This window comes from Doryrhamphus excisus, unplaced genomic scaffold (assembly GCF_037039965.1).
Source record: "Doryrhamphus excisus strain RoL-2023G ecotype Guam unplaced genomic scaffold, RoL_Dexc_Guam_v1.1 HiC_scaffold_24, whole genome shotgun sequence".
Taxonomy (NCBI): domain Eukaryota; kingdom Metazoa; phylum Chordata; class Actinopteri; order Syngnathiformes; family Syngnathidae; genus Doryrhamphus; species Doryrhamphus excisus.
Window position 1 is genome coordinate 6895001 of NW_027621862.1, and position 15000 is coordinate 6910000.

The 15000-nt window shown below is 52.0% G+C and overlaps 39 non-coding genes and 26 pseudogenes across 39 annotated transcripts; all 65 read left to right on the forward strand.

The window, feature by feature from the left end:
- The first annotated feature begins 2 nt into the window (after positions 1-2).
- LOC144897137 (5S ribosomal RNA) lies at positions 3-121 on the forward strand. Its single transcript, XR_013626707.1, has one exon. It is a non-coding gene; the product is annotated as a 5S ribosomal RNA (ribosomal RNA).
- A 112-nt stretch (positions 122-233) lies between these two features.
- On the forward strand, positions 234-342 carry LOC144896093 (5S ribosomal RNA; annotated as a pseudogene).
- A 112-nt stretch (positions 343-454) lies between these two features.
- LOC144895405 (5S ribosomal RNA) lies at positions 455-573 on the forward strand. The gene has a single exon (XR_013625904.1). It is a non-coding gene; the product is annotated as a 5S ribosomal RNA (ribosomal RNA).
- Positions 574-685: 112 nt separating this feature from the next.
- Positions 686-804, forward strand: LOC144895423 (5S ribosomal RNA). The gene has a single exon (XR_013625924.1). It is a non-coding gene; the product is annotated as a 5S ribosomal RNA (ribosomal RNA).
- A 112-nt stretch (positions 805-916) lies between these two features.
- On the forward strand, positions 917-1035 carry LOC144895411 (5S ribosomal RNA). Its single transcript, XR_013625910.1, has one exon. It is a non-coding gene; the product is annotated as a 5S ribosomal RNA (ribosomal RNA).
- A 112-nt stretch (positions 1036-1147) lies between these two features.
- LOC144896798 (5S ribosomal RNA) lies at positions 1148-1256 on the forward strand (annotated as a pseudogene).
- Positions 1257-1368: 112 nt separating this feature from the next.
- Positions 1369-1487, forward strand: LOC144896629 (5S ribosomal RNA). The gene has a single exon (XR_013626464.1). It is a non-coding gene; the product is annotated as a 5S ribosomal RNA (ribosomal RNA).
- Positions 1488-1599: 112 nt separating this feature from the next.
- Positions 1600-1708, forward strand: LOC144895919 (5S ribosomal RNA; annotated as a pseudogene).
- A 112-nt stretch (positions 1709-1820) lies between these two features.
- Positions 1821-1939, forward strand: LOC144897073 (5S ribosomal RNA). Its single transcript, XR_013626643.1, has one exon. It is a non-coding gene; the product is annotated as a 5S ribosomal RNA (ribosomal RNA).
- A 112-nt stretch (positions 1940-2051) lies between these two features.
- On the forward strand, positions 2052-2169 carry LOC144896381 (5S ribosomal RNA; annotated as a pseudogene).
- Positions 2170-2281: 112 nt separating this feature from the next.
- Positions 2282-2400, forward strand: LOC144896547 (5S ribosomal RNA; annotated as a pseudogene).
- A 112-nt stretch (positions 2401-2512) lies between these two features.
- LOC144895412 (5S ribosomal RNA) lies at positions 2513-2631 on the forward strand. The gene has a single exon (XR_013625911.1). It is a non-coding gene; the product is annotated as a 5S ribosomal RNA (ribosomal RNA).
- A 112-nt stretch (positions 2632-2743) lies between these two features.
- On the forward strand, positions 2744-2852 carry LOC144896799 (5S ribosomal RNA; annotated as a pseudogene).
- Positions 2853-2964: 112 nt separating this feature from the next.
- Positions 2965-3073, forward strand: LOC144896633 (5S ribosomal RNA; annotated as a pseudogene).
- Positions 3074-3185: 112 nt separating this feature from the next.
- Positions 3186-3294, forward strand: LOC144896601 (5S ribosomal RNA; annotated as a pseudogene).
- A 112-nt stretch (positions 3295-3406) lies between these two features.
- On the forward strand, positions 3407-3525 carry LOC144895569 (5S ribosomal RNA). Its single transcript, XR_013626072.1, has one exon. It is a non-coding gene; the product is annotated as a 5S ribosomal RNA (ribosomal RNA).
- A 112-nt stretch (positions 3526-3637) lies between these two features.
- On the forward strand, positions 3638-3756 carry LOC144895598 (5S ribosomal RNA). Its single transcript, XR_013626102.1, has one exon. It is a non-coding gene; the product is annotated as a 5S ribosomal RNA (ribosomal RNA).
- Positions 3757-3869: 113 nt separating this feature from the next.
- Positions 3870-3978, forward strand: LOC144896832 (5S ribosomal RNA; annotated as a pseudogene).
- A 113-nt stretch (positions 3979-4091) lies between these two features.
- On the forward strand, positions 4092-4210 carry LOC144895819 (5S ribosomal RNA). Its single transcript, XR_013626327.1, has one exon. It is a non-coding gene; the product is annotated as a 5S ribosomal RNA (ribosomal RNA).
- Positions 4211-4322: 112 nt separating this feature from the next.
- Positions 4323-4441, forward strand: LOC144895339 (5S ribosomal RNA). The gene has a single exon (XR_013625836.1). It is a non-coding gene; the product is annotated as a 5S ribosomal RNA (ribosomal RNA).
- A 112-nt stretch (positions 4442-4553) lies between these two features.
- LOC144895785 (5S ribosomal RNA) lies at positions 4554-4672 on the forward strand. Its single transcript, XR_013626293.1, has one exon. It is a non-coding gene; the product is annotated as a 5S ribosomal RNA (ribosomal RNA).
- Positions 4673-4784: 112 nt separating this feature from the next.
- Positions 4785-4903, forward strand: LOC144897246 (5S ribosomal RNA). The gene has a single exon (XR_013626816.1). It is a non-coding gene; the product is annotated as a 5S ribosomal RNA (ribosomal RNA).
- Positions 4904-5015: 112 nt separating this feature from the next.
- LOC144896062 (5S ribosomal RNA) lies at positions 5016-5124 on the forward strand (annotated as a pseudogene).
- A 112-nt stretch (positions 5125-5236) lies between these two features.
- On the forward strand, positions 5237-5355 carry LOC144895435 (5S ribosomal RNA). Its single transcript, XR_013625936.1, has one exon. It is a non-coding gene; the product is annotated as a 5S ribosomal RNA (ribosomal RNA).
- Positions 5356-5467: 112 nt separating this feature from the next.
- LOC144896896 (5S ribosomal RNA) lies at positions 5468-5576 on the forward strand (annotated as a pseudogene).
- A 112-nt stretch (positions 5577-5688) lies between these two features.
- LOC144896707 (5S ribosomal RNA) lies at positions 5689-5807 on the forward strand (annotated as a pseudogene).
- Positions 5808-5919: 112 nt separating this feature from the next.
- Positions 5920-6038, forward strand: LOC144895570 (5S ribosomal RNA). The gene has a single exon (XR_013626073.1). It is a non-coding gene; the product is annotated as a 5S ribosomal RNA (ribosomal RNA).
- Positions 6039-6150: 112 nt separating this feature from the next.
- LOC144896304 (5S ribosomal RNA) lies at positions 6151-6269 on the forward strand. Its single transcript, XR_013626430.1, has one exon. It is a non-coding gene; the product is annotated as a 5S ribosomal RNA (ribosomal RNA).
- Positions 6270-6381: 112 nt separating this feature from the next.
- On the forward strand, positions 6382-6490 carry LOC144896816 (5S ribosomal RNA; annotated as a pseudogene).
- Positions 6491-6602: 112 nt separating this feature from the next.
- LOC144895763 (5S ribosomal RNA) lies at positions 6603-6721 on the forward strand. Its single transcript, XR_013626271.1, has one exon. It is a non-coding gene; the product is annotated as a 5S ribosomal RNA (ribosomal RNA).
- A 112-nt stretch (positions 6722-6833) lies between these two features.
- LOC144896479 (5S ribosomal RNA) lies at positions 6834-6942 on the forward strand (annotated as a pseudogene).
- A 112-nt stretch (positions 6943-7054) lies between these two features.
- Positions 7055-7173, forward strand: LOC144896029 (5S ribosomal RNA; annotated as a pseudogene).
- Positions 7174-7285: 112 nt separating this feature from the next.
- LOC144897153 (5S ribosomal RNA) lies at positions 7286-7404 on the forward strand. The gene has a single exon (XR_013626723.1). It is a non-coding gene; the product is annotated as a 5S ribosomal RNA (ribosomal RNA).
- Positions 7405-7516: 112 nt separating this feature from the next.
- Positions 7517-7635, forward strand: LOC144897098 (5S ribosomal RNA). Its single transcript, XR_013626668.1, has one exon. It is a non-coding gene; the product is annotated as a 5S ribosomal RNA (ribosomal RNA).
- Positions 7636-7747: 112 nt separating this feature from the next.
- On the forward strand, positions 7748-7856 carry LOC144896653 (5S ribosomal RNA; annotated as a pseudogene).
- A 112-nt stretch (positions 7857-7968) lies between these two features.
- Positions 7969-8087, forward strand: LOC144895970 (5S ribosomal RNA). Its single transcript, XR_013626397.1, has one exon. It is a non-coding gene; the product is annotated as a 5S ribosomal RNA (ribosomal RNA).
- Positions 8088-8199: 112 nt separating this feature from the next.
- Positions 8200-8318, forward strand: LOC144895340 (5S ribosomal RNA). The gene has a single exon (XR_013625837.1). It is a non-coding gene; the product is annotated as a 5S ribosomal RNA (ribosomal RNA).
- Positions 8319-8430: 112 nt separating this feature from the next.
- LOC144896763 (5S ribosomal RNA) lies at positions 8431-8539 on the forward strand (annotated as a pseudogene).
- A 112-nt stretch (positions 8540-8651) lies between these two features.
- Positions 8652-8770, forward strand: LOC144895786 (5S ribosomal RNA). Its single transcript, XR_013626294.1, has one exon. It is a non-coding gene; the product is annotated as a 5S ribosomal RNA (ribosomal RNA).
- A 112-nt stretch (positions 8771-8882) lies between these two features.
- On the forward strand, positions 8883-9001 carry LOC144897247 (5S ribosomal RNA). The gene has a single exon (XR_013626817.1). It is a non-coding gene; the product is annotated as a 5S ribosomal RNA (ribosomal RNA).
- A 112-nt stretch (positions 9002-9113) lies between these two features.
- Positions 9114-9222, forward strand: LOC144896063 (5S ribosomal RNA; annotated as a pseudogene).
- Positions 9223-9334: 112 nt separating this feature from the next.
- On the forward strand, positions 9335-9453 carry LOC144895437 (5S ribosomal RNA). Its single transcript, XR_013625938.1, has one exon. It is a non-coding gene; the product is annotated as a 5S ribosomal RNA (ribosomal RNA).
- A 112-nt stretch (positions 9454-9565) lies between these two features.
- On the forward strand, positions 9566-9674 carry LOC144896884 (5S ribosomal RNA; annotated as a pseudogene).
- Positions 9675-9786: 112 nt separating this feature from the next.
- LOC144896708 (5S ribosomal RNA) lies at positions 9787-9905 on the forward strand (annotated as a pseudogene).
- A 112-nt stretch (positions 9906-10017) lies between these two features.
- On the forward strand, positions 10018-10136 carry LOC144895571 (5S ribosomal RNA). The gene has a single exon (XR_013626074.1). It is a non-coding gene; the product is annotated as a 5S ribosomal RNA (ribosomal RNA).
- A 112-nt stretch (positions 10137-10248) lies between these two features.
- LOC144896415 (5S ribosomal RNA) lies at positions 10249-10367 on the forward strand. The gene has a single exon (XR_013626443.1). It is a non-coding gene; the product is annotated as a 5S ribosomal RNA (ribosomal RNA).
- A 112-nt stretch (positions 10368-10479) lies between these two features.
- On the forward strand, positions 10480-10588 carry LOC144896654 (5S ribosomal RNA; annotated as a pseudogene).
- Positions 10589-10700: 112 nt separating this feature from the next.
- On the forward strand, positions 10701-10819 carry LOC144895870 (5S ribosomal RNA). Its single transcript, XR_013626378.1, has one exon. It is a non-coding gene; the product is annotated as a 5S ribosomal RNA (ribosomal RNA).
- A 112-nt stretch (positions 10820-10931) lies between these two features.
- LOC144896480 (5S ribosomal RNA) lies at positions 10932-11040 on the forward strand (annotated as a pseudogene).
- Positions 11041-11152: 112 nt separating this feature from the next.
- LOC144896030 (5S ribosomal RNA) lies at positions 11153-11271 on the forward strand (annotated as a pseudogene).
- A 112-nt stretch (positions 11272-11383) lies between these two features.
- Positions 11384-11502, forward strand: LOC144897154 (5S ribosomal RNA). The gene has a single exon (XR_013626724.1). It is a non-coding gene; the product is annotated as a 5S ribosomal RNA (ribosomal RNA).
- A 112-nt stretch (positions 11503-11614) lies between these two features.
- LOC144897248 (5S ribosomal RNA) lies at positions 11615-11733 on the forward strand. The gene has a single exon (XR_013626818.1). It is a non-coding gene; the product is annotated as a 5S ribosomal RNA (ribosomal RNA).
- A 112-nt stretch (positions 11734-11845) lies between these two features.
- Positions 11846-11954, forward strand: LOC144896064 (5S ribosomal RNA; annotated as a pseudogene).
- Positions 11955-12066: 112 nt separating this feature from the next.
- LOC144895438 (5S ribosomal RNA) lies at positions 12067-12185 on the forward strand. Its single transcript, XR_013625939.1, has one exon. It is a non-coding gene; the product is annotated as a 5S ribosomal RNA (ribosomal RNA).
- Positions 12186-12518: 333 nt separating this feature from the next.
- On the forward strand, positions 12519-12637 carry LOC144895572 (5S ribosomal RNA). The gene has a single exon (XR_013626075.1). It is a non-coding gene; the product is annotated as a 5S ribosomal RNA (ribosomal RNA).
- Positions 12638-12749: 112 nt separating this feature from the next.
- LOC144896526 (5S ribosomal RNA) lies at positions 12750-12868 on the forward strand. The gene has a single exon (XR_013626454.1). It is a non-coding gene; the product is annotated as a 5S ribosomal RNA (ribosomal RNA).
- Positions 12869-12979: 111 nt separating this feature from the next.
- LOC144896634 (5S ribosomal RNA) lies at positions 12980-13088 on the forward strand (annotated as a pseudogene).
- A 112-nt stretch (positions 13089-13200) lies between these two features.
- LOC144895784 (5S ribosomal RNA) lies at positions 13201-13319 on the forward strand. The gene has a single exon (XR_013626292.1). It is a non-coding gene; the product is annotated as a 5S ribosomal RNA (ribosomal RNA).
- Positions 13320-13432: 113 nt separating this feature from the next.
- LOC144897155 (5S ribosomal RNA) lies at positions 13433-13551 on the forward strand. Its single transcript, XR_013626725.1, has one exon. It is a non-coding gene; the product is annotated as a 5S ribosomal RNA (ribosomal RNA).
- Positions 13552-13663: 112 nt separating this feature from the next.
- Positions 13664-13782, forward strand: LOC144897143 (5S ribosomal RNA). Its single transcript, XR_013626713.1, has one exon. It is a non-coding gene; the product is annotated as a 5S ribosomal RNA (ribosomal RNA).
- Positions 13783-13894: 112 nt separating this feature from the next.
- On the forward strand, positions 13895-14013 carry LOC144895823 (5S ribosomal RNA). The gene has a single exon (XR_013626331.1). It is a non-coding gene; the product is annotated as a 5S ribosomal RNA (ribosomal RNA).
- A 112-nt stretch (positions 14014-14125) lies between these two features.
- On the forward strand, positions 14126-14244 carry LOC144897156 (5S ribosomal RNA). Its single transcript, XR_013626726.1, has one exon. It is a non-coding gene; the product is annotated as a 5S ribosomal RNA (ribosomal RNA).
- Positions 14245-14356: 112 nt separating this feature from the next.
- Positions 14357-14465, forward strand: LOC144896371 (5S ribosomal RNA; annotated as a pseudogene).
- A 112-nt stretch (positions 14466-14577) lies between these two features.
- Positions 14578-14696, forward strand: LOC144897157 (5S ribosomal RNA). The gene has a single exon (XR_013626727.1). It is a non-coding gene; the product is annotated as a 5S ribosomal RNA (ribosomal RNA).
- A 112-nt stretch (positions 14697-14808) lies between these two features.
- Positions 14809-14927, forward strand: LOC144897108 (5S ribosomal RNA). Its single transcript, XR_013626678.1, has one exon. It is a non-coding gene; the product is annotated as a 5S ribosomal RNA (ribosomal RNA).
- The last annotated feature ends 73 nt before the right edge of the window (positions 14928-15000 follow it).

Sequence of the window (15000 nt, forward strand, 5' to 3'; positions counted from 1 at the left end):
CAGCTTACGGCCACACTACCCTGAAAACGCCCGATCTCGTCTGATCTCGGAAGCTAAGCAGGGGGGGGCCTGGTTAGTACTTTGATGGGAGACCGCCTGGGAATACCAGGTGCTGTAAGCTTTTTATGGTTTCTGCTCTTGCCTGACAGCAGAGGGCGCTGTTTGACACTTTTTGCTGGAGTCTAGTTTGGCCTGCGTCACCTTCAAATAGGATCTTTTCAGTTGACCTGGCAGCTTACGGCCATACTACCCTGAAAACGCCCGATCTCGGAAGTTAAGAAGGGGCGGGCCTGGTTAGTACTTGGATGGAAGACCGCCTGGGAATACCAGGTGCTGTAAGCTTTTTATGGTTTCTGCTCTTGCCTGACAGCAGAGGGCGCTGTTTGACACTTTTTGCTGGAGTCTAGTTTGGCCTGCGTCGCCTTCAAATAGGATCTTTTCAGTTGACCTGGCAGCTTACGGCCATACTACCCTGAAAACGCCCGATCTCGTCCGATCTCGGAAGCTAAACAGGGACGGGCCTGGTTAGTACTTGAATGGGGGACCGCCTGGGAATACAAGGTGCTGTAAGCTTTTAATGGTTTCTGCTCTTGCCTGACAGCAGAGGGCGCTGTTTGACACTTTTTGCTGGAGTCTAGTTTGGCCTGCGTCGCCTTCAAATAGGATCTTATCAGTTGACCTGGCAGCTTACGGCCATACTACGCTGAAAATGCCTGATCTCGTCCGATCTCGGAAGCTAAGCAGGGGCGGGCCTGGTTAGTACTTGGATGGGAGACCGCCTGGGAATACCAGGTGCTGTAAGCATTTTATGGTTTCTGCTCTTGATTGACAGCAGAGGGCGCTGATTGACACTTTTTGCTGGAGTCTAGTTTGGCCTGCGTCGCCTTCAAATGGGATCTTTTCAGTTGACCTGGCAGCTTACGGCCATACTACCCTGAAAATGCCTGATCTCGTCAGCTCTCGGAAGCTAAGCAGGGGCGGGCCTGGTTAGTACTTGGATGGGAGACCGCCTGGGAATACCAGGTGCTGTAAGCTTTTAATGGTTTCTGCTCTTGCCTGACAGCAGAGGGCGCTGTTTGACACTTTTTGCTGGAGTCTAGTTTGGCCTGCGTCGCCTTCAAATAGGATCTTTTCAGTTGACCTGGCAGCTTACGGCCATACTACCCTGAAAACGCCCGATCTCGGAAGTTAAGAAGGGGCGGGCCTGGTTAGTACTTGGATGGGAGACAGCCTGGAAATACCAGGTGCTGAAAGCTTTTTATGGTTTCTGCTCTTGCTTGACAGCAGAGGGCGCTGTTTGACACTTTTTGCTGGAGTCTAGTTTGGCCTGCGTCGCCTTCAAATAGGATCTTTTCAGTTGACCTGGCAGCTTACGGCCATACTACCCTGAAAACGCCTGATCTCGTCCGATCTCGGAAGCTAAGCAGGGGCGGGCCTGGTTAGTACTTGGATGGGAGACCGCCTGGGAATACCAGGTGCTGTAAGCATTTTATGGTTTCTGCTCTTGATTGACAGCAGAGGGCGCTGATTGACACTTTTTGCTGGAGTCTAGTTTGGCCTGCGTCGCCTTCAAATGGGATCTTTTCAGTTGACCTGGCAGCTTACGGCCATACTACCCTGAAAACGCCCGATCTCGGAAGTTAAGCAGGGGCGGGCCTGGTTAGTACTTGGATGGGAGGCCGCCTGGGAATACCAGGTGCTGTAAGCTTTTTATGGTTTTTGCTCTTGCCTGACAGCAGAGGGCGCTGTTTGACACTTTTTGCTTGAGTCTAGTTTGGCCTGCGTCGCCTTCAAATAGGATCTTTTCAGTTGACCTGGCAGCTTGCGGCCATACTACCCTGAAAACGCCCGATCTCGTCCGATCTCGGAAGCTAAACAGGGACGGGCCTGGTTAGTACTTGAATGGGAGACCGCCTGGGAATACCAGGTGCTGTAAGCTTTTAATGGTTTCTGCTCTTGCCTGACAGCAGAGGGCGCTGTTTGACACTTTTTGCTGGAGTCTAGTTTGGCCTGCGTCGCCTTCAAATAGGATCTTATCAGTTGACCTGGCAGCTTACGGCCATACTACCCTGAAAATGCCTGATCTCGTCAGCCCTCGGAAGCTAAGCAGGGGCGGGCCTGGTTAGTACTTGAATGGGAGACCGCCTGGGAATAGAAGTGCTGTAAGCTTTTTATGGTTTCTGCTCTTGCCTGACAGCAGAGGGCGCTCTTTGACACTTTTTGCTGGAGTCTAGTTTGGCTTGCGTCGCCTTCAAATCGGATCTTTTCAGTTCACCTGGCAGCTTACGGCCATACTACCCTGAAAATGCCCGATCTCGTCTGATCTCGGAAGCTAAGCTGGGGCGGGCCTGGTTAGTACTTGGATGGGAGACAGCCTGGTAATACCAGGTGGTCTAAGCTTTTAATGGTTTCTGCTCTTGCCTGACAGCAGAGGGCGCTGTTTGACACTTTTTGCTGGAGTCTAGTTTGGCCTGCGTCACCTTCAAATAGGATCTTTTCAGTTGACCTGGCAGCTTACGGCCATACTACCCTGAAAATGCCTGATCTCGTCAGCTCTCGGAAGCTAAGCAGGGGCGGGCCTGGTTAGTACTTGGATGGGAGACCGCCTGGGAATACCAGGTGCTGTAAGCTTTTAATGGTTTCTGCTCTTGCCTGACAGCAGAGGGCGCTGTTTGACACTTTTTGCTGGAGTCTAGTTTGGCCTGCGTCGCCTTCAAATAGGATCTTTTCAGTTGACCTGGCAGCTTACGGCCATACTACCCTGAAAACGCCCGATCTCGGAAGTTAAGAAGGGGCGGGCCTGGTTAGTACTTGGATGGGAGACAGCCTGGAAATACCAGGTGCTGAAAGCTTTTTATGGTTTCTGCTCTTGCTTGACAGCAGAGGGCGCTGTTTGACACTTTTTGCTGGAGTCTAGTTTGGCCTGCGTCGCCTTCAAATAGGATCTTTTCAGTTGACCTGGCAGCTTACGGCCATACTACCCTGAAAACGCCCGATCTCGGAAGTTACGAAGGGGCGGGCCTGGTTAGTACTTGGATGGGAGACCGCCTGGGAATACCACGTGCTGTAAGCTTTTAATGGTTTCTGATCTTGCCTGACAGCAGAGGGCGCTGTTTGACACTCTTTGCTGGAGTCTAGTTTGGCCTGCGTCGCCTTCAAATAGGATCTTTTCAGTTGACCTGGCAGCTTACGGCCATACTACCCTGAAAATGTCCGATCTCGGAAGCAATGCAGGGGCGGGCCTGGTTAGTACTTGGATGGGAGACCGCCTGGGAATACCAGGTGCTGTAAGCTTTTTATGGTTTCTGCTCTTGCCTGACAGCAGAGGGCGCTGTTTGACACTTTTTGCTGGAGTCTAGTTTGGCCTGCGTCGCCTTCAAATAGGATCTTTTCAGTTGACCTGGCAGCTTACGGCCATACTACCCTGAAAATGCCTGATCTCGTCAGCTCTCGGAAGCTAAGCAGGGGCGGGCCTGGTTAGTACTTGAATGGGAGACCGCCTGGGAATACCAGGTGCTGTAAGCTTTTTATGGTTTCTGCTCTTGCCTGACAGCAGAGGGCGCTGTTTGACACTTTTTGCTGGAGTCTAGTTTGGCCTGCGTCGCCTTCAAATAGGATCTTTTCAGTTGACCTGGCAGCTTACGGCCATACTACCCTGAAAACGCCCGATCTCGTCCGATCTCGGAAGCTAAGCAGGGGCGGGCATGGTTACTACTTGAATGGGAGACCGCCTGGGAATACCAGGTGCTGTAAGCTTTTAATGGTTTCTGCTCTTGCCTCACAGCAGAGGGCGCTGTTTGATACTTTTTTGCTGGAGTCTAGTTTGGCCTGCGTCACCTTCAAATAGGATCTTTTCAGTTCACCTGGCAGCTTACGGCCATACTACCCTGAAAATGTCCGATCTCGGAAGCAAAGCAGGGGCGGGCATGGTTACTACTTGAATGGGAGACCGCCTGGGAATACCAGGTGCTGTAAGCTTTTAATGGTTTCTGCTCTTGCCTCACAGCAGAGGGCGCTGTTTGATACTTTTTTGCTGGAGTCTAGTTTGGCCTGCGTCGCCTTCAAATAGGATGTTTTCAGTTGACCTGGCAGCTTACGGCCATACTACCCTGAAAACGCCTGATCTCGTCAGATCTCGGAAGAAATGCAGCGGTGGGCCTGGTTAGTACTTGGATGGGAGACCGCCTGGGAATACCAGGTGCTGTAAGCTTTTTATGGTTTCTGCTCTTGCCTGACAGCAGAGGGCGCTGTTTGACACTTTTTGGTGGAGTCTAGTTTGGCCTGCGTCGCCTTCAAATAGGATCTTTTCAGTTGATCTGGTAGCTTATGGCCATACTACCCTGAAAACGCCTGATCACGTCTGATCTCGGAAGCGAAGCAGGGGCGGGCCTGGTTAGTACTTGGATGGGAGACCGCCTGGGAATACCAGGTGCTGTAAGCTTTTTATGGTTTCTGCTCTTGCCTGACAGCAGAGGGCGCTGTTTGAGACTTTGTGCTGGAGTCTAGTTTGGCCTGCGTCGCCTTCAAATAGGATCTTTTCAGTTGACCTGTCAGCTTACGGCCATACTACCCTGAAAACGCCCGATCTTGTCTGGTCTCGGAAGCTAAGCAGGGGCGGACCTGGTTAGTACTTGGATGGGAGACCGCCTGGGAATACCAAGTGCTGTAAGCTTTTTATGGTTTCTGCTCTTGCCTGACAGCAGAGGACGCTGTTTGACACTTTTTGCTGGAGTCTAGTTTGGCCTGCGTCGCCTTCAAATAGGATCTTTTCAGTTGACCTGGCAGCTTACGGCCATACTACCCTGAAAACGCCTGATCTCGTCCGATCTCGGAAGCGAAGCAGGGGCGGGCCTGGTTAGTACTTGGATGGGAGACCGCCTGGGAATATCAGGTGCTGTAAGCTTTTTATGGTTTCTGCTCTTGCCTGACAGCAGAGGGCGCTGTTTGACACTTTTTGCTGGAGTCTAGTTTGGCCTGCGTCGCCTTCAAATAGGATCTTTTCAGTTGACCTGGCAGCTTACGGCCATACTACCCTGAAAACGCCTGATCTCGGAAGTTAAGAAGGGGCGGGCCTGGTTAGTACTTGGATGGGAGACCGCCTGGGAATACCAGGTGCTGTAAGCTTTTTATGGTTTCTGCTCTTGCCTGACAGCAGAGGGCGCTGTTTGACACTTTTTGCTGGAGTCTAGTTTGGCCTGCGTCGCCTTCAAATAGGATCTTTTCAGTTGACCTGGCAGCTTACGGCCATACTACCCTGAAAACGCCCGATCTAGTCCGATCTCGGAAGCTAAGCAGGGACGGGCCTGGTTAGTACTTGAATGGGAGACCGCCTGGGAATACCAGGTGCTGTACGCTTTTAATGGTTTCTGCTCTTGCCTGACAGCAGAGGGCGCTGTTTGACACTTTTTGCTGGAGTCTAGTTTGGCCTGCGTCACCTTCTAATAGGATCTTTTCAGTTGACCTGGCAGCTTCCGGGCATACTACCCTGAAAATGTCCGATCACGGAAGCTAAGCAGGGGCGGGCCTGGTTAGTACTTGGATGGGAGACCGCCTGGGAATAACAGGTGCTGTAAGCTTTTTATGGTTTTTGCTCTTGCCTGACAGCAGAGGGCGCTGTTTGACACTTTTTGCTGGAGTCCAGTTTGGCCTGCGTCGCCTTCAAATAGGATCTTTTCAGTTGACCTGGCAGCTTACGGACATACTACCCTGAAAATGCCCGATCTCGTCTGATCTCGGAAGCTAAGCTGGGGCGGGCCTGGTTAGTACTTGGATGGGAGACAGCCTGGTAATACCAGGTGGTCTAAGCTTTTAATGGTTTCTGCTCTTGCCTGACAGCAGAGGGCGCTGTTTGACACTTTTTGCTGGAGTCTAGTTTGGCCTGCGTCACCTTCAAATAGGATCTTTTCAGTTGACCTGGCAGCTTACGGCCATACTACCCTGAAAATGCCTGATCTCGTCAGCTCTCGGAAGCTAAGCAGGGGCGGGCCTGGTTAGTACTTGAATGGGAGACCGCCTGGGAATACCAGGTGCTGTAAGCTTTTTATGGTTTCTGCTCTTGCCTGACAGCAGAGGGCGCTGTTTGACACTTTTTGCTGGAGTCTAGTTTGGCCTGCGTCGCCTTCAAATAGGATCTTTTCAGTTCACCTGGCAGCTTACGGCCATACTACCCTGAAAACGCCCGATCTCGTCCGATCTCGGAAGCTAAGCAGGGGCGGGCCTGGTTAGTACTTGGATGGGAGACCGCCTGGGAATACCAGGTGCTGTAAGCTTTTAATGGTTTCTGCTCTTGCCTGACAGCAGAGGGCGCTGTTTGACACTTTTTGCTGGAGTCTAGTTTGGCCTGCGTCGCCTTCAAATAGGATCTTTTCAGTTGACCTGGCAGCTTACGGCCATACTACCCTGAAAACGCCCGATCTCGGAAGTTACGAAGGGGCGGGCCTGCTTAGTACTTGGATGGGAGACCGCCTGGGAATACCACGTGCTGTAAGCATTTAATGGTTTCTGATCTTGCCTGACAGCAGAGGGCGCTGTTTGACACTTTTTGCTGGAGTCTAGTTTGGCCTGCGTCGCCTTCAAATAGGATCTTTTCAGTTGACCTGGCAGCTTACGGCCATACTACCCTGAAAACACCCGATCTCGTCTGATCTCGGAAGCTAAGCAGGGGCGGGCCTGGTTAGTACTTTGATGGGAGACCGCCTGGGAATACCAGGTGCTGTAAGCTTTTTATGGTTTCTGCTCTTGCCTGACAGCAGAGGGCGCTGTTTGACACTTTTTGCTGGAGTCTAGTTTGGCCTGCGTCGCCTTCAAATAGGATCTTTTCAGTTGACCTGGCAGCTTACGGCCATACTACCCTGAAAACGCCTGATCTCGGAAGTTAAGAAGGGGCGGGCCTGGTTAGTACTTGGATGGGAGACCGCCTGGGAATACCACGTGCTGTAAGCTTTTAATGGTTTCTGCTCTTGCCTGACAGCAGAGGGCGCTGTTTGACACTTTTTGCTGGAGTCTAGTTTGGCCTGCGTCGCCTTCAAATAGGATCTTTTCAGTTGACCTGGCAGCTTACTGCCATACTACCCTAAAAACACCCGATCTCGTCTGCTCTCGGAAGCTAAGCAGGGGCGGGCCTGGTTAGTACTTGGATGGGAGACCGCCTGGTAATACCACGTGCTGTAAGCTTTTAATGGTTTCTGCTCTTGCCTGACAGCAGAGGGCGCTGTTTGACACTTTTTGCTGGAGTCTAGTTTGGCCTGCGTCGCCTTCAAATAGGATCTTTTCAGTTGACCTGGCAGCTTACGGCCATACTACCCTGAAAACGCCCGATCTCGTCCGATCTCGGAAGCTAAACAGGGACGGGCCTGGTGAGTACTTGAATGGGAGACCGCCTGGGAATACCAGGTGCTGTAAGCTTTTAATGGTTTCTGCTCTTGCCTGACAGCAGAGGGCGCTGTTTGACACTTTTTGCTGGAGTCTAGTTTGGCCTGCGTCGCCTTCAAACAGGATCTTTTCAGTTGACCTGGCAGCTTACGGCCATACTACCCTGAAAACACCTGATCTCGTCCGATCTCGGAAGCGAAGCAGGGGCGGGCCTGGTTAGTACTTGGATGGGAGACCGCCTGGGAATATCAGGTGCTGTAAGCTTTTTATGGTTTCTGCTCTTGCCTGACAGCAGAGGGCGCTGTTTGACACTTTTTGCTGGAGTCTAGTTTGGCCTGCGTCGCCTTCAAATAGGATCTTTTCAGTTGACCTGGCAGCTTACGGCCATACTACCCTGAAAACGCCCGATCTCGGAAGTTACGAAGGGGCGGGCCTGGTTAGTACTTGGATGGGAGACCGCCTGGGAATACCACGTGCTGTAAGCATTTAATGGTTTCTGATCTTGCCTGACAGCAGAGGGCGCTGTTTGACACTTTTTGCTGGAGTCTAGTTTGGCCTGCGTCGCCTTCAAATAGGATCTTTTCAGTTGACCTGGCAGCTTACGGCCATACTACCCTGAAAACACCCGATCTCGTCTGATCTCGGAAGCTAAGCAGGGGCGGGCCTGGTTAGTACTTGGATGGGAGACCGCCTGGGAATACCAGGTGCTGTATGCTTTTTATGGTTTCTGCTCTTGCCTGACAGCAGAGGGCGCTGTTTGACACTTTTTGGTGGAGTCTAGTTTGGCCTGCGTCGCCTTCAAATAGGATCTTTTCAGTTGATCTGGTAGCTTATGGCCATACTACCCTGAAAACGCCTGATCACGTCTGATCTCGGAAGCGAAGCAGGGGCGGGCCTGGTTAGTACTTGGATGGGAGACCGCCTGGGAATACCAGGTGCTGTAAGCTTTTTATGGTTTCTGCTCTTGCCTGACAGCAGAGGGCGCTGTTTGACACTTTTTGCTGGAGTCTAGTTTGGCCTGCGTCACCTTCAAATAGGATCTTTTCAGTTGACCTGGCAGCTTACGGCCATACTACCCTGAAAATGTGCGATCTCGGAAGCAATGCAGGGGCGGGCCTGGTTAGTACTTGGATGGGAGACCGCCTGGGAATACCAGGTGCTGTAAGCTTTTTATGGTTTCTGCTCTTGCCTGACAGCAGAGGGCGCTGTTTGAGACTTTGTGCTGGAGTCTAGTTTGGCCTGCGTCGCCTTCAAATAGGATCTTTTCAGTTGACCTGTCAGCTTACGGCCATACTACCCTGAAAACGCCCGATCTTGTCTGGTCTCGGAAGCTAAGCAGGGGCGGACCTGGTTAGTACTTGGATGGGAGACCGCCTGGGAATACCAAGTGCTGTAAGCTTTTTATGGTTTCTGCTCTTGCCTGACAGCAGAGGACGCTGTTTGACACTTTTTGCTGGAGTCCAGTTTGGCCTGCGTCGCCTTCAAATAGGATCTTTTCAGTTGACCTGGCAGCTTACGGCCATACTACCCTGAAAACGCCTGATCTCGTCCGATCTCGGAAGCGAAGCAGGGGCGGGCCTGGTTAGTACTTGGATGGGAGACCGCCTGGGAATATCAGGTGCTGTAAGCTTTTTATGGTTTCTGCTCTTGCCTGACAGCAGAGGGCGCTGTTTGACACTTTTTGCTGGAGTCTAGTTTGGCCTGCGTCGCCTTCAAACAGGATCTTTTCAGTTGACCTGGCAGCTTACGGCCATACTACCCTGAAAACGCCTGATCTCGGAAGTTAAGAAGGGGCGGGCCTGGTTAGTACTTGGATGGGAGACCGCCTGGGAATACCAGGTGCTGTAAGCTTTTTATGGTTTCTGCTCTTGCCTGACAGCAGAGGGCGCTGTTTGACACTTTTTGCTGGAGTCTAGTTTGGCCTGCGTCGCCTTCAAATAGGATCTTTTCAGTTGACCTGGCAGCTTACGGCCATACTACCCTGAAAACGCCCGATCTAGTCCGATCTCGGAAGCTAAGCAGGGACGGGCCTGGTTAGTACTTGAATGGGAGACCGCCTGGGAATACCAGGTGCTGTACGCTTTTAATGGTTTCTGCTCTTGCCTGACAGCAGAGGGCGCTGTTTGACACTTTTTGCTGGAGTCTAGTTTGGCCTGCGTCACCTTCTAATAGGATCTTTTCAGTTGACCTGGCAGCTTCCGGGCATACTACCCTGAAAATGTCCGATCACGGAAGCTAAGCAGGGGTGGGCCTGGTTAGTACTTGGATGGGAGACCGCCTGGGAATAACAGGTGCTGTAAGCTTTTTATGGTTTTTGCTCTTGCCTGACAGCAGAGGGCGCTGTTTGACACTTTTTGCTGGAGTCCAGTTTGGCCTGCGTCGCCTTCAAATAGGATCTTTTCAGTTGACCTGGCAGCTTACGGACATACTACCCTGAAAATGCCCGATCTCGTCTGATCTCGGAAGCTAAGCTGGGGCGGGCCTGGTTAGTACTTGGATGGGAGACAGCCTGGTAATACCAGGTGGTCTAAGCTTTTAATGGTTTCTGCTCTTGCCTGACAGCAGAGGGCGCTGTTTGACACTTTTTGCTGTAGTCTAGTTTGGCCTGCGTCACCTTCAAATAGGATCTTTTCAGTTGACCTGGCAGCTTACGGCCATACTACCCTGAAAATGCCTGATCTCGTCAGCTCTCGGAAGCTAAGCAGGGGCGGGCCTGGTTAGTACTTGAATGGGAGACCGCCTGGGAATACCAGGTGCTGTAAGCTTTTTATGGTTTCTGCTCTTGCCTGACAGCAGAGGGCGCTGTTTGACACTTTTTGCTGGAGTCTAGTTTGGCCTGCGTCGCCTTCAAATAGGATCTTTTCAGTTCACCTGGCAGCTTACGGCCATACTACCCTGAAAACGCCCGATCTCGTCCGATCTCGGAAGCTAAGCAGGGGCGGGCCTGGTTAGTACTTGGATGGGAGACCGCCTGGGAATACCAGGTGCTGTAAGCTTTTAATGGTTTCTGCTCTTGCCTGACAGCAGAGGGCGCTGTTTGACACTTTTTGCTGGAGTCTAGTTTGGCCTGCGTCGCCTTCAAATAGGATCTTTTCAGTTGACCTGGCAGCTTACGGCCATACTACCCTGAAAACGCCCGATCTCGGAAGTTACGAAGGGGCGGGCCTGGTTAGTACTTGGATGGGAGACCGCCTGGGAATACCACGTGCTGTAAGCATTTAATGGTTTCTGATCTTGCCTGACAGCAGAGGGCGCTGTTTGACACTTTTTGCTGGAGTCTAGTTTGGCCTGCGTCGCCTTCAAATAGGATCTTTTCAGTTGACCTGGCAGCTTACGGCCATACTACCCTGAAAACACCCGATCTCGTCTGATCTCGGAAGCTAAGCAGGGGCGGGCCTGGTTAGTACTTTGATGGGAGACCGCCTGGGAATACCAGGTGCTGTAAGCTTTTTATGGTTTCTGCTCTTGCCTGACAGCAGAGGGCGCTGTTTGACACTTTTTGCTGGAGTCTAGTTTGGCCTGCGTCGCCTTCAAATAGGATCTTTTCAGTTGACCTGGCAGCTTACGGCCATACTACCCTGAAAACGCCTGATCTCGGAAGTTAAGAAGGGGCGGGCCTGGTTAGTACTTGGATGGGAGACCGCCTGGGAATACCACGTGCTGTAAGCTTTTAATGGTTTCTGCTCTTGCCTGACAGCAGAGGGCGCTGTTTGACACTTTTTGCTGGAGTCTAGTTTGGCCTGCGTCGCCTTCAAATAGGATCTTTTCAGTTGACCTGGCAGCTTACTGCCATACTACCCTAAAAACACCCGATCTCGTCTGCTCTCGGAAGCTAAGCAGGGGCGGGCCTGGTTAGTACTTGGATGGGAGACCGCCTGGTAATACCACGTGCTGTAAGCTTTTAATGGTTTCTGCTCTTGCCTGACAGCAGAGGGCGCTGTTTGACACTTTTTGCTGGAGTCTAGTTTGGCCTGCGTCGCCTTCAAATAGGATCTTTTCAGTTGACCTGGCAGCTTACGGCCATACTACCCTGAAAACGCCCGATCTCGTCCGATCTCGGAAGCTAAACAGGGACGGGCCTGGTGAGTACTTGAATGGGAGACCGCCTGGGAATACCAGGTGCTGTAAGCTTTTAATGGTTTCTGCTCTTGCCTGACAGCAGAGGGCGCTGTTTGACACTTTTTGCTGGAGTCTAGTTTGGCCTGCGTCGCCTTCAAACAGGATCTTTTCAGTTGACCTGGCAGCTTACGGCCATACTACCCTGAAAACGCCTGATCTCGTCCGATCTCGGAAGCGAAGCAGGGGCGGGCCTGGTTAGTACTTGGATGGGAGACCGCCTGGGAATATCAGGTGCTGTAAGCTTTTTATGGTTTCTGCTCTTGCCTGACAGCAGAGGGCGCTGTTTGACACTTTTTGCTGGAGTCTAGTTTGGCCTGCGTCGCCTTCAAATAGGATCTTTTCAGTTGACCTGGCAGCTTACGGCCATACTACCCTGAAAACGCCTGATCTCGGAAGTTAAGAAGGGGCGGGCCTGGTTAGTACTTGGATGGGAGACCGCCTGGGAATACCAGGTGCTGTAAGCTTTTTATGGTTTCTGCTCTTGCCTGACAGCAGAGGGCGCTGTTTGACACTTTTTGCTGGAGTCTAGTTTGGCCTGCGTCGCCTTCAAATAGGATCTTTTCAGTTGACCTGGCAGCTTACGGCCATACTACCCTGAAAACGCCCGATCTAGTCCGATCTCGGAAGCTAAGCAGGGACGGGCCTGGTTAGTACTTGAATGGGAGACCGCCTGGGAATACCAGGTGCTGTACGCTTTTAATGGTTTCTGCTCTTGCCTGACAGCAGAGGGCGCTGTTTGACACTTTTTGCTGGAGTCTAGTTTGGCCTGCGTCACCTTCTAATAGGATCTTTTCAGTTGACCTGGCAGCTTCCGGGCATACTACCCTGAAAATGTCCGATCACGGAAGCTAAGCAGGGGCGGGCCTGGTTAGTACTTGGATGGGAGACAGCCTGGTAATACCAGGTGGTCTAAGCTTTTAATGGTTTCTGCTCTTGCCTGACAGCAGAGGGCGCTGTTTGACACTTTTTGCTGGAGTCTAGTTTGGCCTGCGTCACCTTCAAATAGGATCTTTTCAGTTGACCTGGCAGCTTACGGCCATACTACCCTGAAAATGCCTGATCTCGTCAGCTCTCGGAAGCTAAGCAGGGGCGGGCCTGGTTAGTACTTGAATGGGAGACCGCCTGGGAATACCAGGTGCTGTAAGCTTTTTATGGTTTCTGCTCTTGCCTGACAGCAGAGGGCGCTGTTTGACACTTTTTGCTGGAGTCTAGTTTGGCCTGCGTCGCCTTCAAATAGGATCTTTTCAGTTCACCTGGCAGCTTACGGCCATACTACCCTGAAAACGCCCGATCTCGTCCGATCTCGGAAGCTAAGCAGGGGCGGGCCTGGTTAGTACTTGGATGGGAGACCGCCTGGGAATACCAGGTGCTGTAAGCTTTTATGGTTTCTGCTCTTGCCTGACAGCAGAGGGCGCTGTTTGACACTTTTTGCTGGAGTCTAGTTTGGCCTGCGTCGCCTTCAAATAGGATCTTTTCAGTTGACCTGGCAGCTTACGGCCATACTACCCTGAAAACGCCCGATCTCGGAAGTTACGAAGGGGCGGGCCTGGTTAGTACTTGGATGGGAGACCGCCTGGGAATACCACGTGCTGTAAGCTTTTAATGGTTTCTGCTCTTGCCTGACAGCAGAGGGCGCTGTTTGACACTTTTTGCTGGAGTCTAGTTTGGCCTGCGTCGCCTTCAAATAGGATCTTTTCAGTTGACCTGGCAGCTTACTGCCATACTACCCTAAAAACACCCGATCTCGTCTGCTCTCGGAAGCTAAGCAGGGGTGGGCCTGGTTAGTACTTGGATGGGAGACCGCCTGGTAATACCAGGTGCTGTAAGCTTTTTTATGGTTTCTGCTCTTGCATGACAGCAGAGGGCGCTGTTTGACACTTTTTGCTGGAGTCTAGTTTGGCCTGCGTCGCCTTCAAATAGGATCTTTTCAGTTGACCTGGCAGCTTACGGCCATACTACCCTGAAAACGCCCGATCTCGTCCGATCTCGGAAGCTAAACAGGGACGGGCCTGGTGAGTACTTGAATGGGAGACCGCCTGGGAATACCAGGTGCTGTAAGCTTTTAATGGTTTCTGCTCTTGCCTGACAGCAGAGGGCGCTGTTTGACACTTTTTGCTGGAGTCTAGTTTGGCCTGCGTCGCCTTCAAACAGGATCTTTTCAGTTGACCTGGCAGCTTACGGCCATACTACCCTGAAAACGCCTGATCTCGTCCGATCTCGGAAGCAAAGCAGGGGCGGGCCTGGTTAGTACTTGGATGGGAGACCGCCTGGGAATACCAGGTGCTGTAAGCTTTTTATGGTTTCTGCTCTTGCCTGACAGCAGAGGGCGCTGTTTGACACTTTTTGCTGGAGTCTAGTTTGGCCTGCGTCGCCTTCAAATAGGATCTTTTCAGTTGACCTGGCAGCTTACGGCCATACTACCCTGAAAACGCCCGATCTCGTCTGATCTCGGAAGCTAAGCAGGGGCGGGCCTGGTTAGTACTTTGATGGGAGACCGCCTGGGAATACCAGGTGCTGTAAGCTTTTTATGGTTTCTGCTCTTGCCTGACAGCAGAGGGCGCTGTTTGACACTTTTTGCTGGAGTCTAGTTTGGCCTGCGTCACCTTCAAATAGGATCTTTTCAGTTGACCTGGCAGCTTACGGCCATACTACCCTGAAAACGCCCGATCTCGTCCGATCTCGGAAGCTAAACAGGGACGGGCCTGGTGAGTACTTGAATGGGAGACCGCCTGGGAATACCAGGTGCTGTAAGCTTTTAATGGTTTCTGCTCTTGCCTGACAGCAGAGGGCGCTGTTTGACACTTTTTGCTGGAGTCTAGTTTGGCCTGCGTCGCCTTCAAATAGGATCTTTTCAGTTGACCTGGCAGCTTACGGCCATACTACCCTGAAAACGCCCGATCTCGGAAGTTAAGAAGGGGCGGGCCTGGTTAGTACTTGGATGGGAGACCGCCTGGGAATACCACGTGCTGTAAGCTTTTAATGGTTTCTGCTCTTGCCTGACAGCAGAGGGCGCTGTTTGACACTTTTTGCTGGAGTCTAGTTTGGCCTGCGTCGCCTTCAAATAGGATCTTTTCAGTTGACCTGGCAGCTTACGGCCATACTACCCTGAAAACGCCCGATCTCGTCCGATCTCGGAAGCTAAACAGGGACGGGCCTGGTGAGTACTTGAATGGGAGACCGCCTGGGAATACCAGGTGCTGTAAGCTTTTAATGGTTTCTGCTCTTGCCTGACAGCAGAGGGCGCTGTTTGACACTTTTTGCTGGAGTCTAGTTTGGCCTGCGTCGCCTTCAAATAGGATCTTTTCAGTTGACCTGGCAGCTTACGGCCATACTACCCTGAAAACGCCCGATCTCGTCTGATCTCGGAAGCTAAGCAGGGGAGGGCCTGGTTAGTACTTGGATGGGAGACCGCCTGGGAATACCAGGTGCTGTAAGCTTTTTATGGTTTCTGCTCTTGCCTGACAGCAGAGGGCGCTGTTTGACACTTTTTGCTGGAGTCTAGTTTGGCCT